The sequence below is a fragment of the Sciurus vulgaris genome (assembly GCF_902686455.1).
Source record: "Sciurus vulgaris genome assembly, chromosome: X".
Lineage (NCBI taxonomy): Eukaryota > Metazoa > Chordata > Mammalia > Rodentia > Sciuridae > Sciurus > Sciurus vulgaris.
Genome location: NC_136471.1, coordinates 108,323,887 through 108,339,214, shown reverse-complemented (window position 1 = coordinate 108,339,214; position 15,328 = coordinate 108,323,887). Strand labels below are relative to the sequence as shown.

The window sequence follows — 15,328 nt, the reverse complement described above, 5'->3', positions numbered from 1 at the left end:
TTAACTGTCCCAGCATTGCTGAAAAGTCCAACTCCAAAGTAGTGTTTGAGACTCAAGGCAAACTTGGCTCTATGCCCCTGTAAAACTCAAAAAAAAAGATTACATATTTCTAAAATCCACTGGCACAGAGTAATTCCCATTCCAAAATGGAGTAATAGGAAAATAATAAAGAAGAATGAACCAAAGAAAGACTGAAACCCAGCAAACATGAAATCAGCACAGGTTAAACATCCCCATTCCAAAATTGAATAATGGGAAAATAAGGAGGAATTGAAACAAAGACTGAAACCCAGCAAGGCAAACATTAATTTCTTGAGCACCATTTACAGCATCTGGCACAGACACTGGCATAATGTGAGCTCCAAAGGACTGGACAGTCCCACCTATATGACCTTATTGGTGACAGCCTACAGAGCAGCTCTCTTGGGCTGCCTCTACTCACTTCCTATAGCTTCCTTCAGCAGGCATTCCATATTTCTGGCATCTCTACATTTTTGAGTTCTGCATTGCAGCTTTGACTTCACTCTCACAGCTTCACACATTAACCAGTCAGGGCCTACTTGCCAGGACTACAATCCTGCCACATACTGCCTGGCATTCCAGGCTTTTCTTTGAAATCTCAGTGGAACCCTCCCATATGACCCTATAACTTGCCTCCTGCAGTCCTGCAACATCAGCATAACGTGGACAATGCCAAAGTTTGTTACTGGCAAGAGATATTCTGGGACCCACTTGAACTATGGCTTCAGGGACTATGATTGTCTTGGCAGTTAAACATAGGGAAATGAACCCTGGGAAAGTAATTCCCTAGGAAGACCTAGCCTAGTATCTTCCTGAGGGCTTTCTTGAGAAAAGAAAGTCTTTGAAATGAGTTTGCACTTTCACACCTTTGAGCTGCCTTGGGGTGGGGTCTTGCTAATTCCTAAAATGCCCTCAATGTATCTTTCCTATTGTTCATGTGCAGAGTGTTTGACTTCTTTTTAATGGTGATAACATTTTAACTATTGCACCCATCTTGGCTGTACCTTTAAACATGTTCCTTGTTTGGACAAACTGTCTTTCAAATCTTTTTGTTCCCAATTCCTACTGTATGTATATCTGGCCAAAAGCAGCCAACTATATCCACTGCTGCAGCCTGAATACTATGCTCCCTTGAAATATCCCTTCCAGATAAACTAGATCATTACCTTTAAACTTCACCTTCCACAAAGTCTCTGGGCATGGTTATAATGCATTCAAATTCTTTGCCAAGGTATGAAATTGGTGCCCTGTAGTACAATCCCCAATGAAGTCCTCATTCCTATGTGAAACCTCATAAGCATGATATTTACTGTCCATATTCCTGTCAATATTCTCATCTTCCAAGTCCTCACCAAAATCACCCATTAAACTCTGCTAACAGCATTCTAGGCTTTCTCTAGGCCACTCCTCCAAACTTTTCCAAACTCTTCTCATAAACCAATTCCAAAGACATCAGGTATAGTTATAGCAACATCATCATGTCTCAGTTCCAATTTTGTGTTAGTCAGCTTTCCATTGTTGTGTCAAAATACCTCAGATAATCAACTTAAAAAGAGAAAAAGTTTATTTTGACTTATTATTTCAGAGGTTTCAGTCCATGGTTGCTTGCCCCTGTTATTTTAAAACTTTTGACATCACAGGTCATTGTGGTGAGAACACATGGCAAAGGAAGCCAGTCTCATAGAAGCCAGGAAGAAAAGAGAGAAAAGAAAGGAAGGGGCCAGGGTTCCAATATCTCCTTCAAGGGCATGCCCCCAAATGACCTAAATTCTTTCCAGTAGGCTGTACTTCCTAAAGATTCCACTCCTTAAAATAACACCATGAGTTTGGAACTAAGCCTTCAGCACATAAACCTTTGGGGGACAGTCAAGATCCAAACTATAGTAGTTCCCATTACTACCTATACCCAGTTGGAAGACAACCTGAAAGGAGAAATACAGATTAATGAGTCCCATAAATTTCAGCCTCCTGAGATCACAGAGCAGGGTAGAAAAAGATGCAGAATGGATTCAAAAGGCCATTTAGCACAACCAGCATCCCCAGTCCTCATGAAACCCAATTGGTACATGCTTCCTTGCCTCTGCCTCTTCCCTTTCCCTCTATTTGGCTTTATGACTCAGTTCTCTGGCATTTTACTTTCTATACTCAGATCTTTTAGGATAAATGAAAGAACAGATATACTTTAGAAGTAATAAGAAGGTGACAAACCCTTAAAACTCATTAACTTTTCAAAAATCTGTCATACTTAGATTTGTAATAATTGTAAACAACTCAAGAGAAAAGGCAGAATAGGACTTTAATTTTTGCTTCATGTTTCAATTTCCTTTCATAAATAACTTACATTCATCAGTTATTATTTTAATAGACTTGTTTTCATGAAGGGCTCTATGGTTTACTTATGACTTTTACCTTTTTGTGTGTGAACCAAAATGATCAGCTCATGCTTTTTGACACTAAAACTATAATCTGAAAATGCTAAAGGTAAATCCTGAATTCAAATACAAAAAAAGAGTCTAGATATTTCAATTCTAATTGCTCCACCCCCCAAATTATCACACTATGACCATGGATATTTGAAACCAAATTTTAGGTAATACACCCTTTCTAAATGTAATAAAGGATCTTTTATCTGATTCTAAATCAGTCTTAAAACTTGATTTTTAAAAATTAGTCTGAAAACTTGACCATCTGTCATATGTTGGTCAGTCCTTGTTTAGGCAAGAGTACAAACTAAAACAGTGGCCATAAATTCGGGCAATGTGCAATCTCTATAGATGTGGATCATATTAAGGATAAAACTGCTCCAAGAATGTCAAGTCAACATCATCACTAGCTTTTACTCTCTATGTGAATTTCTGACAACCACAGTAACTTCACAGAAATATAAAATGTAAATTGGGGGATAAAGTCTGTCTTTTGACACATCTTTGAACCATTGTATTTTTCACTCAGAAGACATTTGCATGACCCAAAATGATCAAACCTCTGGAATTCACACAATATTCTGAAAGAGTTTTGAATATTCTGAATTTTATTAAGTATTTCTGATAACAGATATAATTCACCCAAGGTGATCTAAACAATTATAATAAGAACTTGGCTTTCTTGCTATCCTAACATGGTCCTGTCTTCCAAAGGACAATTACCTAATTAACTCTCCAGTATATTCATTTATACGTTCTGTGGTAGCTGGATTCTATATGTTCCCAATGTAATAGCTCCTTTTCTTGAGTATTTAATACAGCTATGGATATGATGGAGTATCATTTCCATCTTTAGACTACACTATTTGTAACAGTTGACTTCCTAAAAGAGAGATTATTGAGAATGTACCTGACCTAATCAGAAGACATGGAGAGGCATCCCAACCAGATAAGTTGACTTGAATTCCTCCCTGCTTCTCTATAAGTACCATTATATATTCTGGAAATAACATGAAATAGCCAAAGAAGAATTCTAAAAAGTGTAAAGAAGGTGAATTGGTTTAGGGATTCTCAGAATGGATGAAAAGCATGTAATGGAAAGCTAGTGATGATGTTGACTTGACATTGTCGGAGTAGCAGGGCATCATATCACTCCCTCCTCCACAAGAGAAAAGATGACTCAGACCCTGCATTTGCTTACTTCCAACACAATAACAAAAATAGCTTAGGTAGACTGTCCTCCATCAGATCAAATCAATCCTTCTGAAAACACCAGGTGAGCCCAAGAGAATCTGCAAAGAGGAACAATGAAAGCCCTGCTCACAGTAAGTGGCACTCACTTTCCCAGTGGACCTGAGACATCCCTTCCTAATCTCCACCTACCAGTTGACCAGCAAAAGGAATCCCATAACAAAAACCATCCAACCTGCTCAGTGTTCTTTTCCACTTAGCCTAAGAGTCCTCTCACCTACTCAGAGGCAATCTGCAACTTAGCCTCAGGGATCCCAACAACAGAAATTTATAAACAAAATTAAACAGGCCCCAGAGTCTCCTGACAAAGACAAAATGTTCAATATACAATGAAATATCACCCATCATACCAAGAACCAGATATATCACAACTTGAATGACAAATGACAAATGATGAGAACCTCATGATGAAGCTGGTATTACAATTACCTGACAAGGGACTTCATACCACCATAATTAAAAAAAAAAATCAATCAATTAAAAGTTCTCTGAAACAAGTGAAAACATAGAAAATTTCACCAAAGAAATGTAGGCTTTAAAAAGATCAAATGGGAATTGTAGCATGAAAAAAATATAAATAACTTGCTAGATAAGCTCAATAGTAGAGTAGTGAGGACAGAGGCTAGAACAGTGGACTTAAAGACACATCATTAGAATTTACCTAATACAAACAAGAGAGAGACAGGAAACTGAAAAAATAAAATAAACTGAGCCTCAGAAATCTGAAGAACTATCAGAAAACATAAAATTTATAGAGAGTACCAGGAAGAGAGAAGAACAATGACTGAAACTTCTCAAATATGGAAAAGACTGAATCTCAACAGATTCAAAAAGGTGAGCAAACCCTAAACAGAATGTACCCTAAGAAATTCCCAGCAATGCATACCATAATTAAATTCTAAAAACAAAAGGCAAAGGAAAAATATCTTACATTCAGTCAAAGAAAAAACTATTTTTCTCATAAGTTTTGTAAATCATATGTTAAAAATACCAAGTGGTATTCAGGTGTATTCAATCCAATATTTAAATGTTGGGACAGTAAAGGTCGCTAAATGGAAACAAGGTTTCCTTATTTCACTCAAAATGGTAAAGAATCTGATCCTAGTACACAGTGTTAAGTCACATATACATATTGTAATATTCAGAGAAACTAGTAAAGAATAAAAACCAAATGATACATTCAAAAACAACAGAAATAAAGGAGGAGTGATAAACACTGTTCAAGGACAGATAGGAAGGCAGAAGAAGAAAAAAAAGAAACAGAATAACCAAAACTGAAAAGAATAGAAAAAATAAGTACATAAAAGACTTGGTACTAAAATATCAGTATTTAGCTTAATTTTGTGTTAAAAGGCAGAAATGTGCAGACTGGATAAAAAAAATAACTATATCCCATTTATAAGAAACTCACATGAAATTTAATAGCATTTTAATGAAAAACGAATCAAGAACAGAATTAAGAATTGCTATAGAAATATCAAAAAAAGTAAATATTAGAGCAAAAAAAATATTACCAGAGGCAGAGAGAGTACATAATGATAAAGAGATCATACCACCAGAATGACACTAAAAAATAAAATCTTAAGTATATGCACCAAATAACAGGGTCTCAAAATATTTTCAACAAAACTGATAGTGAATATAAAAATAGACAAAGTTATATTTGGGTCTTGAATACTCTCTTTTCAAAATGATGGAACTACTAGGCAGAAAATCACTAAGGACAGCACAAAAAACAATCTAAATGACATACGTAGACCACTTGAACCCAAGAGCAGAATACACATTTTTCTTAAGCATCCATAGAACATTCACCAAGACAGAATATATATTTGACCATAAACAAATCTCACCAACTGTAAAATAACTGAAAAGCATGCAGAGTATTTGACCATAATTGAATCAAACTAGAAATCAACAGAAAGACAATGGGAAATTTTCCAGACATAAAAAATTAAATAGTACTCACCTAAATACTCTCTAGGACAAAGAAAAAAAATACAGATTAAATTAGAACCTATAGAGAAATGAATGAAGTGAAGCACCAAAGTAACACAATCTAATGCAGTTAAAGCAATTTTATTGGATATTTTATGAGATGAAATGTTTATATTAGAAAAAGGGAAGGTTCCAAATCAATAATCTTGGGTTCTCACCTCATTAGAAAAAAAAAAATGAGCAAAATAAAGCAAGCACACAGAAGAAAAGAAACAAAGACAAGAAATCATCGATATCTAAAAGAAAAAAACAGAAAAGGAAAGAAAAATCTGGTTGTGAAAAGTTTAATAAAGTTGATAAACTAACAAAATGAAAAATAAAATACATATAAAGAAATATAAAATACATATAAAATTATAAAATACATATAAAAATAAATACATATAAAGTATTTAATACTCAAAACAAAACAATCACACTTGCTGGGTGTGGTAGTGCACGTCCGCAATCCCATGAGTCTGGAGGCTGAGGTAGGAGGATTGTAAATTTGAGGCCAGACTCAGCAACTTGTGAGACCTGTCTCAAAATAAAAGATAAGAAGAGCTGAGGATGTAGTGCAGTGGTAAAGTGTCCCTGGGTTCAATGCTCAGTACCAAAAATAAATTACTTGTAAATCATTAACTTAAAATAAATGGACCAATTTGCAAGATTTTACCATTTGGGGAGAACACATAAAGAATAAACAACATTTCTCTGTATTAGTTTATACAATTGCATGTGAATCCATATTTATCTCCCCTAGAAAAAGTTTAATTACAAAAAACGAAAACTAAAAATCTCCATAAAAAAGATTTGAAGGGCAAGAGAGATTCAACGAGAGAATCATTGCTGCCTTTGATGATGGGCACTGCATAGAAAGGACTTGAGAGTAGATTTGGGGAGCTGAGAGCAAACTTTAACTTATGGAAATGAGCTTGGAGGCAGATTTTTCCTTAGACAGTCCTCCACTTGAGAACATCACTGATTCCAGGCCTACAATTTAGACCTTGAAGAGAAAACCTAGTTGCACTGTGCCAGTGTCTGACCTACAGGATTGTGAATTCATAAAGGAATGTCAATTTAAGCCACTAAATTTATGGTAATTTCTTATGCAACTATGAAAAATTAAGAAAAATAATAAGACTTCTCCATCTAGGATCTATTCTGTGTCCAGCCAAGTAGTATTATGCATGCTAGATGAGCAAATGGTTGAATGTCTGGGTTGTAGGTTTTCTATGACCTTATGTATATTCTTGGTACTGCAGAAAATGCAAGTCTTGACCTTTGAGTACCATCTCACCCTAAAACAAATTCCTATCTAAATCCTCTTATTGACATTCCAAGAAAAATATGTCCTTCCTGTCTGAACATATTAATATATTTAATATTTTATATATATAATATATTCTAATTTCACATCATCATATCAATGTATGCTCCTTGTATCATAAACTAAATATAATATCCTGACTTCTAAACTATATGTCTATGGATCTTTTGTCTTAAAGTAATTGCTGAGTATTATGATCTCCCAAATCAGATTCCTCTACATGTGCCCTTCCAAATATCAAAAGTTGGAAGTAACTGTATCTAAATATTCCAAGTACCACCTGAGCTTTCTTCTTATAATAGTGTATCAATTTAAATCCACAGCATGAAACCTACTTGTGAAAATGAAAAATCCTATACTTTATATCATGTTATGGGTCACAGTCAAAATGCAGACATACAAAGAAATCATATAAAATTACCTTCAGAGGCAGGTGTGGTTGGGCCTGCCTATAATCCCAGTGGCTCAGGAGACTGAGGCAGGAGGATTTCGAGTTTGAAGCCAGCCTTAGCAATTTAGTGATGTCCTAAGCAACTCAATGAGACCCTGTCTCTAATAAAAAATAGAAAAGAACTGGGGATGTGGCTCAGTGGTTAAGCGCCCCTGGGTTCAATCCCTGGTACCACAAAAAATTACCTTCAGGCTATGTGTGTAAAGTGTAAATGAATTTTGTCTTTAGACTTGAGTCCACTGCCCAAGATATATAAAAATATTCCAAAATAAATACACACACAAACACATATGTGTGTGTGTATGTATATATATATATATATATATATATATATATATATATATATATATAAACATAAAAATACATCTAGTCCTGACAATTTTGAATAAAGAATATTCAACTTGTACTACAATTCTAAAAACTAAAACAGTTTCTGGTATATAGTATATACTCAATTAAAACATGTCAAATGAACAAAAAATTTACTAGAAAGTTCTTGACTTGTTTCAGAATTTTGGGCTGATGTCAGCAGACATCCTTATATTTCATCCTTTATTCTCCAAAGTAAAATTCATTTGAACATGGTTACCTTTTCCAAACTATTAATTTGTATACTAACACACACACATATTGAACTATAATGTGCCAGGCCTGTGTTGGGTAATACTGTTAAAGTTAAGAAGTGCAGTGCTACTACCACTGTGAGATGCATTGAGTTGCAAAGAAAGTAGGTGTCGTAAGTATGACAACTATCTCTGTGACAGATGCTCTACTAGAGAGTCAGACACATGGTATTGTGGAACAATCTAGGAGGAACAATGCAAGATAAGGAGTTATACTCTCTAAAGCTAAGTGACATCTAAATTCTATCTTGCAGGACTAGCAGGAACTAGCCAAGGGCATGATATCATTCCAAGCCAAGTAAGCAACAAATGCAACAGTAGAGGTGTATAAAAGCATAAAAAATTCAGAAATATTTAATAAGAAATTACACTTTAACTGAATTGTCATGCTCTCTAGTAGGAGAGGAGAAGGCCTGAGTACTTTAGTAAAGGATGAAGAGAGGTAACAAGTGGCCTCAAGTATCATACTGCTTAAGTTCAACTAGGGACCTGGGGATTTAGCATGAGCAAGGTCTTAGATTTGATCCCTAGCACTGCAAGGGAGAACAAAAGGAGTTGAATTATATAATCTAAGCAAAGTACAGATGATATACATTAGTAATAGAAATAATGAAAAGATGATTTTTATATTTAAAATTGCCATATGAGCAGCAATATGCATAATAGCAAAGTTAACTGTCAAACTTACAGAATTGTATCATTACTGGATGAAAAGTATATAAAGTCACGAAAGGGTTATGGCAGTTGATATGGGTATATACACAGATTCAAGAAAAATTAAGGGAGTAGTAACAAATTTGGTGACTGCTTGGGATGATTTATAGATTATCTTAAATTGATGGTTTGGTGACTGAGTGGATGGTCTGAGGCTTCACTGATATAAAAAACAGTATATCTGTCTTGTCACAGTAGACAGGTAGACAATAATTCACTTGGGATCTCTGAGATTTGACATGTCAGAATAATATTTTAGTGGCAATGTCTATCTAGTTATCATGAAATATCAAGTAAGTTTCTAAAATTATAGCAGAGATGCTAATTGAAGTCAAAGAAGTACAAGATATTGCCTGTAAAAGTATGGCAACAGAGGAAGGAGATAGATGGAACCCCTTGGAATCAGAGCTATTGTAAAGTGGAGAGGAGAGGAGAAGGCAAAGATAACCAAGGCAGAAGGAAAAAAGGTAGTAAAAATGAGTCACGAAATATGGTATGAGATAAGTCAGTAAGAGAATATTTCCAGAAGACAATGATTCATTTAAAGAAGTTTCTCTAGTGTAAAGAGTTACCTGGTAAAAATTCAAAACCTCTATGTAAAAAGGTTTTTAATAAAAGCCTCATTCCACATTGCATATAGCTATTAAATATTATTTATTAGAAATAAGAATATAGTTGAACATTTCATATTTGCCTATTTTTGTTATCTTTAGTAACACTAAAAAAATTTTGTGGATATATCTACATAAACTCTTAAAATAAATTTATAGAAGTAGAAATCACCCAGTTAAAGCCTACAAACCATTTTAAATTTGTTGATTTACAAAGCCAAAATGTCAAAAAATGGAACAATTTACATTCTAACAATTGGCAGCACTACCAAACAGTATATTATTATCAGCAATGCCTTTAGTATCACCAACAACAAATCTCAAAGCAATTCATAATCAAAACAGAAGCAGCCCTTGATCAAAATGATAGCAAAGATATTTATTGCTTTAATTTTAATTTATTTGATTAGTAATGAGGCTTAATTAGTTTGTCATTATCACTATTGGATTTGGTGAATTGCCTGTTGTCATCTTTTTTTATGGTGTGATGGATTTTCTCATTTTGTATGATATCATATCAATCTTGAATATATATCTATACATTATATATCTGCAGACACACAGATAATATACATTTATTGTTTCTACCTTGTCAGAGTCTCCACTTGGTTTGCACAATTTGTCATGTTGTTATAAGTTTATGATTTTGTTAATAGTTATGAATAAAATAGTACAATGTTAAATCTATCAGTTTTTTGCCTTATTTGGAAATCAGAAAGTCATGTTTGTTTTTATATTTATTTATTTATTTATTTATTTATTTATTTATTTATTTATTTATTTATATGGCATCACCAGAGTTTATTTACACGTGAAGACAGATGTGAGCTCCATGAGAACTCTTCTTTAAGGCTCCAAGTATCAGTGATTTTTTAAAATTTATTTTTATTGTAAACAAATGGAATACATCTTGTTTCTCTGTTTGTACATGAAGTAGAGGCATACCATTTACCTAGGGTAATAGTTTTTGATTCATTCTGTTATTTTTTCCTCCCCCTCCCACCTCTCCCACCTTGCTTTTCCCTCTATACAGTCCCTCCTTCCTCCATTCTTGCCCCCCTCCCACCCCCCATGACGTGTCATCATCCGCTTATCAGTGAGATCATTTGTCCTTTGTTTTTTTGAGATTTTAATATATATTAATTCTATTGCTTCTAAAATATATGTACTGATCCTCAGACAGATCTTCCCTAATTAACATTGCATAGTAGTAAGACTAGTGCCTCCAACAAATAATGGTTGTCTTTCCGTTTTCACTCTCTTCTTGAATAAATTCTGGCTTAATCACTTCAATCAATATTTTACTAGAAGACAATCCATTTCTTCCAGAGTTTTAGGTTTTTGTAGCTTATTACATGCTGGCACTGAAGCTAATGGGGTTGGCAGTCAGGAAGGGGAGCTGATTTGAAGTGGGGAGATCAAGAAAAAAACTGGAACCTGCAAAGACAGGCTAAAATACAACTAGCAAGCAAAATTCAACAACACATTAAAAGGATTAGATATGGTGATTCTGATCGATATATATTTATCTTTGTTCCCAGTTCTTGGAACACAGCTCCTAAAACCCTTGGAATCTCCAGAGTGATAAAAATGTCTTTATATACTATAAAGATGACTAGTGACTGGTGGGTAGGTGCTGGCTGCCAGAGAGAAAAAGGCATGATTAAAAGATTAGAATTTCTGAGCTACTGCCAGACCTTCTGTGGGGAAAAGACTTGAAGACTGAGTTAATTGAAAACAGCTGATGCTTTTGTTAGGCAGGAATTCACAGACACTAAGATGGCAGAGACAGCCATCTTAAAAGAAGCCTCAGGAGGACTGGCGGAGAGGTGAGTCCTGTCCCTGTTTACAATAAATTCAATTATCATGACAACTCCCACCACTGAGGACTTATCACCAGGACAACTCTCACCACAGGTTCAAATTTTAAAATGACCAATGGAAGTAAAATGGGCAGTATTCTAATTTGGTTTTCTAAAGTAACCAATGAGGAGGGGAGATTGGAAAATATTCTAATCAGGTATCATAAGATAACCAGTGGGAGAAAATGGAGTAAGGTCTTCAATCCAGTCTGTATAGGGGCGAGAACACCTCACAGTTCAGGATATAAGACCCTAATTTCCAGACACTGGGGCCTTGAGCCTGCCCCTCCCTCTCTGTCTCTGTCTCTGTCTCTCTTTCTCTTTCTGCCTACTGCATTCTACCTAAGAGTGCTATCTTCACCTTCAATAAATCTGTACTTTGTTATTTCTGTGTGTCTCGCTCAATTCTTTGTTGGTGACACCAAGGATCATGACTTCAACTGGACATACCAGTGGTAACACTTTAATCAATCATACCTACCAAATGGAACCCCTATTAAACATCCTAAATGATGGGGTTTGGAGAGCTTCCAGATTTGTATACACATCAAGATACTGAAGGGGTAGACTGTACAGATTGGGCACTGAAGCTACATGTAACTACCCTCTTCCATCCATCCTTTGTCCTACACTTCCCTTACCCCTTTGGATTTTCCTGAGGTGTGTCTCATAAAACAACTGGTAGTAGTTAAGTTAAATATTTTCCTGAATTCTGTTATTTGTTTTAACAAATTATTGAACCTATAGAAGGAATGATGGGAATTCACCCTCAACACTTTTAGCCAGTCAGTCAGAAATATATGAATGGCCAGAACTTGCAATTGGCATCTGAAAGAGGGACAGTCTTGTGGGACAAGCCTTAAGTACACAGTGTTAGAGCTGAATTATAGGACAACACACTGGAGTCTAGAGATTTGGAGTATTGGTTGATGTGAGGAATAAACCATATATTTGGTGACAAGTGCTGAGAGTAAAAAAACCATCTGATGACCAAGTAGGATTTATCCCTGGACCAAAAGGAAGTTTGAACATACAAAAATTAATTGATGTGATACACCACATTAACAAAACAAAGGGCACAAACTACATGACATCTTGACTAATGCAGAAAAGCACTTGACAAATTTCAACACACTTTCTTTTTATTAAAAAGTCAACCAAATAGGAATAGAAGGAAATTATCTCAATATAATAAAAGCTCATTGATTTGAAAAGATGACATAATCTGATATGTAGAAAACACTAAAGACTTTACAAAAAAAGTTAGGATGAATAAATAAATTCAGTAAAATTGCAGGATATAAAATCAACATACAATACAGTATCAATGAACAATCCAAAGGGGAAATGAAAAAATCACCTCATTTACAACAGCATCAAAAAGAATAAAGTACTCAGGAAGAAACTTAATGGAGAAAGTGAAAGACTTATATACAGAAAACTATAAAATATTGGTTAAAGAAATTAAAGACATAAATAAATAGAAAGGCATTCTTTGTTCATAGACTGGATGACAGTATTATTAAAATGCCCTTCCTAACAAGATGATCTACATATTCAGTTAAATTCCTATTAAAAAACCCAATGGCATTTTTTCTGTAAATATAAAATAATTGTGAGAAAGTAAAATAAACCTGGAGTGCGCACACTTCTTGATTTCAAAATATACTACAAAACTACCTTAATCAAAACAGAATAGACAGAAATCTAAAACTAGCATACTACAGTGATACATGCATACCAATGTTTATAGCAGCACAATTCAAAATAGTCAAATTATGGAACCAGACTACATGGTGCTTGACAGATGTTTGGATAAAGAAAATGTGGTATATATACACCTTGAAGTTTTACTCAGCCATTAAAAAGAATGAAATTCTGTCATTTGCTAGTGAAAGGAAATACAGAATGTCATGCTTAATGAAATAAGCCAGACTCAGAAAATCAAGAATCAAATGTTCTCTCTTGGGGCTGGGGTTGTGGCTCAGTGGTAGAGAATACTTGCCTAGCATGCTTAAGGCCATAGGTTTAATCCTCAGCACCACATAAAATAAAGGTATTGTGTCCACCTACAACTAAAAGAAAAATATATATATATATATTAAAAAAATGTTCTCTCTCATATATGAAAGCTAGAGAAAAATAAGTATTTTTTTTTAAAAAGGAAGGGGAGGAATGTGTGTGTGTGTGTGTGTGTGTGTGTGTGTGTGTGTGTGTGTGTGTGCGCGCGCGAACAAGGAGATGGGGGCAGCTGAGTTAGAGTCCCAACTCCTTGGACTATATTTGCTATTCTTTCTTTCTCCTCCACATCTATCTGGTGGTAGTGGGCATTTATATTTGTGTTTCTTTTCATGCGTTTCCAAATCTTTTAAAATCTTAGGGTTGAGGGGTAGTGGGAAAAACAGGAAAGGGGAAAGGAGAGTAGTAGCAGAAAAGCAGGAAGAGGACATGGAGATGAAGAAGAAGATTAACATGGAGTTAAGGAACAGAGCCCCAGAGGAGGTGACAGAGTTAGTTTTTGATAATTGCCTGTGTGTCAATGGGGAAATTGAAGGCCCGAATGACACTTTTAAAGAACTAGAGTTTCTGAGTATGGTTAATGTGGAATTAAGTTCACTGGCCCAACTTCCCAGTTTAAATAAACTTCAAAATTTGGAACTTAATGACAATATAATTTCTGGAGGCTTGGAAGTCCTAGCAGAAAAACGCCCAAATCTTACCTACCTCAGTCTGCATGGAAACAAAATCAAAGATCTTAGTACAGTAGAAGCTCTGCAAAATCTTAAAAAATTGAAAAGTCTTGACTAGTTTAGCTGTGAGATCACAAACCTGGAAGATCACAGAGAAAGTATTTTTGAATCGCTGCAACAAATCACATACTTAGATGGATTTGATTAGGAGGATAATGAAGCACCTGACTCTGAAGAAGAAGATTATGAAGATGGAGATGAAGATGATGGAGATGAAGAGGAAGATGAAGCTGGTCAACCTGAAGGATATGAGGAAGAGGAGGAAGAAAAGGAAGAGGAAGATGAAGCAGAGTCAGAATTGGGAGAGGGAGAAGAAGTCAGACTCTTACTTGATGAAAGAAGAAATTCAGGATGATGATGATTATATTGAAGAAGGGGGACAAGAAGAGGAAGAGGAAGAAGATGATTCCAGGGGCAGAAGAGGAAACGAGATTCTGAAGATGATGGAGAGGAAGAAGATGACTAGATCATTCTAAGACCAGATTCCCTAACATTCCTGGGTGTGTAATAGAGTGATCACATCTTTGTTTATTCATGTACAATAGCTATCCTTACAGAAAATATTGTGTAACTTTTTATAGGAAAAGTGTGGTTTTACTATTTTTGCCTTATCATTCCAATTAAGATATACTACTCTGTTAATGATCATAATTGTATGTAGAGAAAAAATTTCATTGACACTCCTCCTTTTGAGACATTCTCTAGCAATTATATTTAGAATCTTAATTTTTCTAATTCAATTTCACTGTATTAGTAATTTTCTAGTCCATAATTAAAACATGATTGCTTTTACAAAAGTAAAGTTTGGTGCATTTCATTCATAAGATTTTAAAGTTATTTATAAATTAACTGAAATTACAGTCATCTGTAATATGAAATGACAATAGTCTCTTGAATAAATTATTTTTTTAGAGATGATCCAGGGATCTTTAGTTTGAAGGCATTGCTTTTTTTTCTTTTTAATAGCTAAGGGTATTTGTGTGGTCTTTTGTCCCACGAATTAAGTTGGAAAGTAGAAGCAAAATAATAAAGGTTCTATTCAGCAATATAGTTTGTGGGTTTGGTGGAGGTTCTAGTCAGTAATACAGTTCATGGATTTTGTGGTGATTGATAAGATTTTATTTTTGAAGGAAGGATTGCCTATACTAAATGAGAGACACACAGGTGAGCTCTCTCTTCAGGCTGCAGGTCATGACATGCCAACAGTTGTTTATTTTGTTTTGTCTTAGAGGAGCATTTTTTCTCTTCTCAGCAATTTCTTTACGATCACTTTCCTTTCTTGTTTCACTCACCTCTCTATATCCTAAAAGAAAGT

The 15,328-nt window shown here is 34.8% G+C and overlaps 1 pseudogene across 1 annotated transcript; it reads left to right on the top strand.

Annotated features, from left to right (window-relative positions):
* Positions 1 to 13,711: 13,711 nt before the first annotated feature.
* LOC306651822 (acidic leucine-rich nuclear phosphoprotein 32 family member E-like) lies at positions 13,712 to 14,479 on the top strand (annotated as a pseudogene). The gene has a single exon. The product of its transcript is annotated as an acidic leucine-rich nuclear phosphoprotein 32 family member E-like (transcript).
* The last annotated feature ends 849 nt before the right edge of the window (positions 14,480 to 15,328 follow it).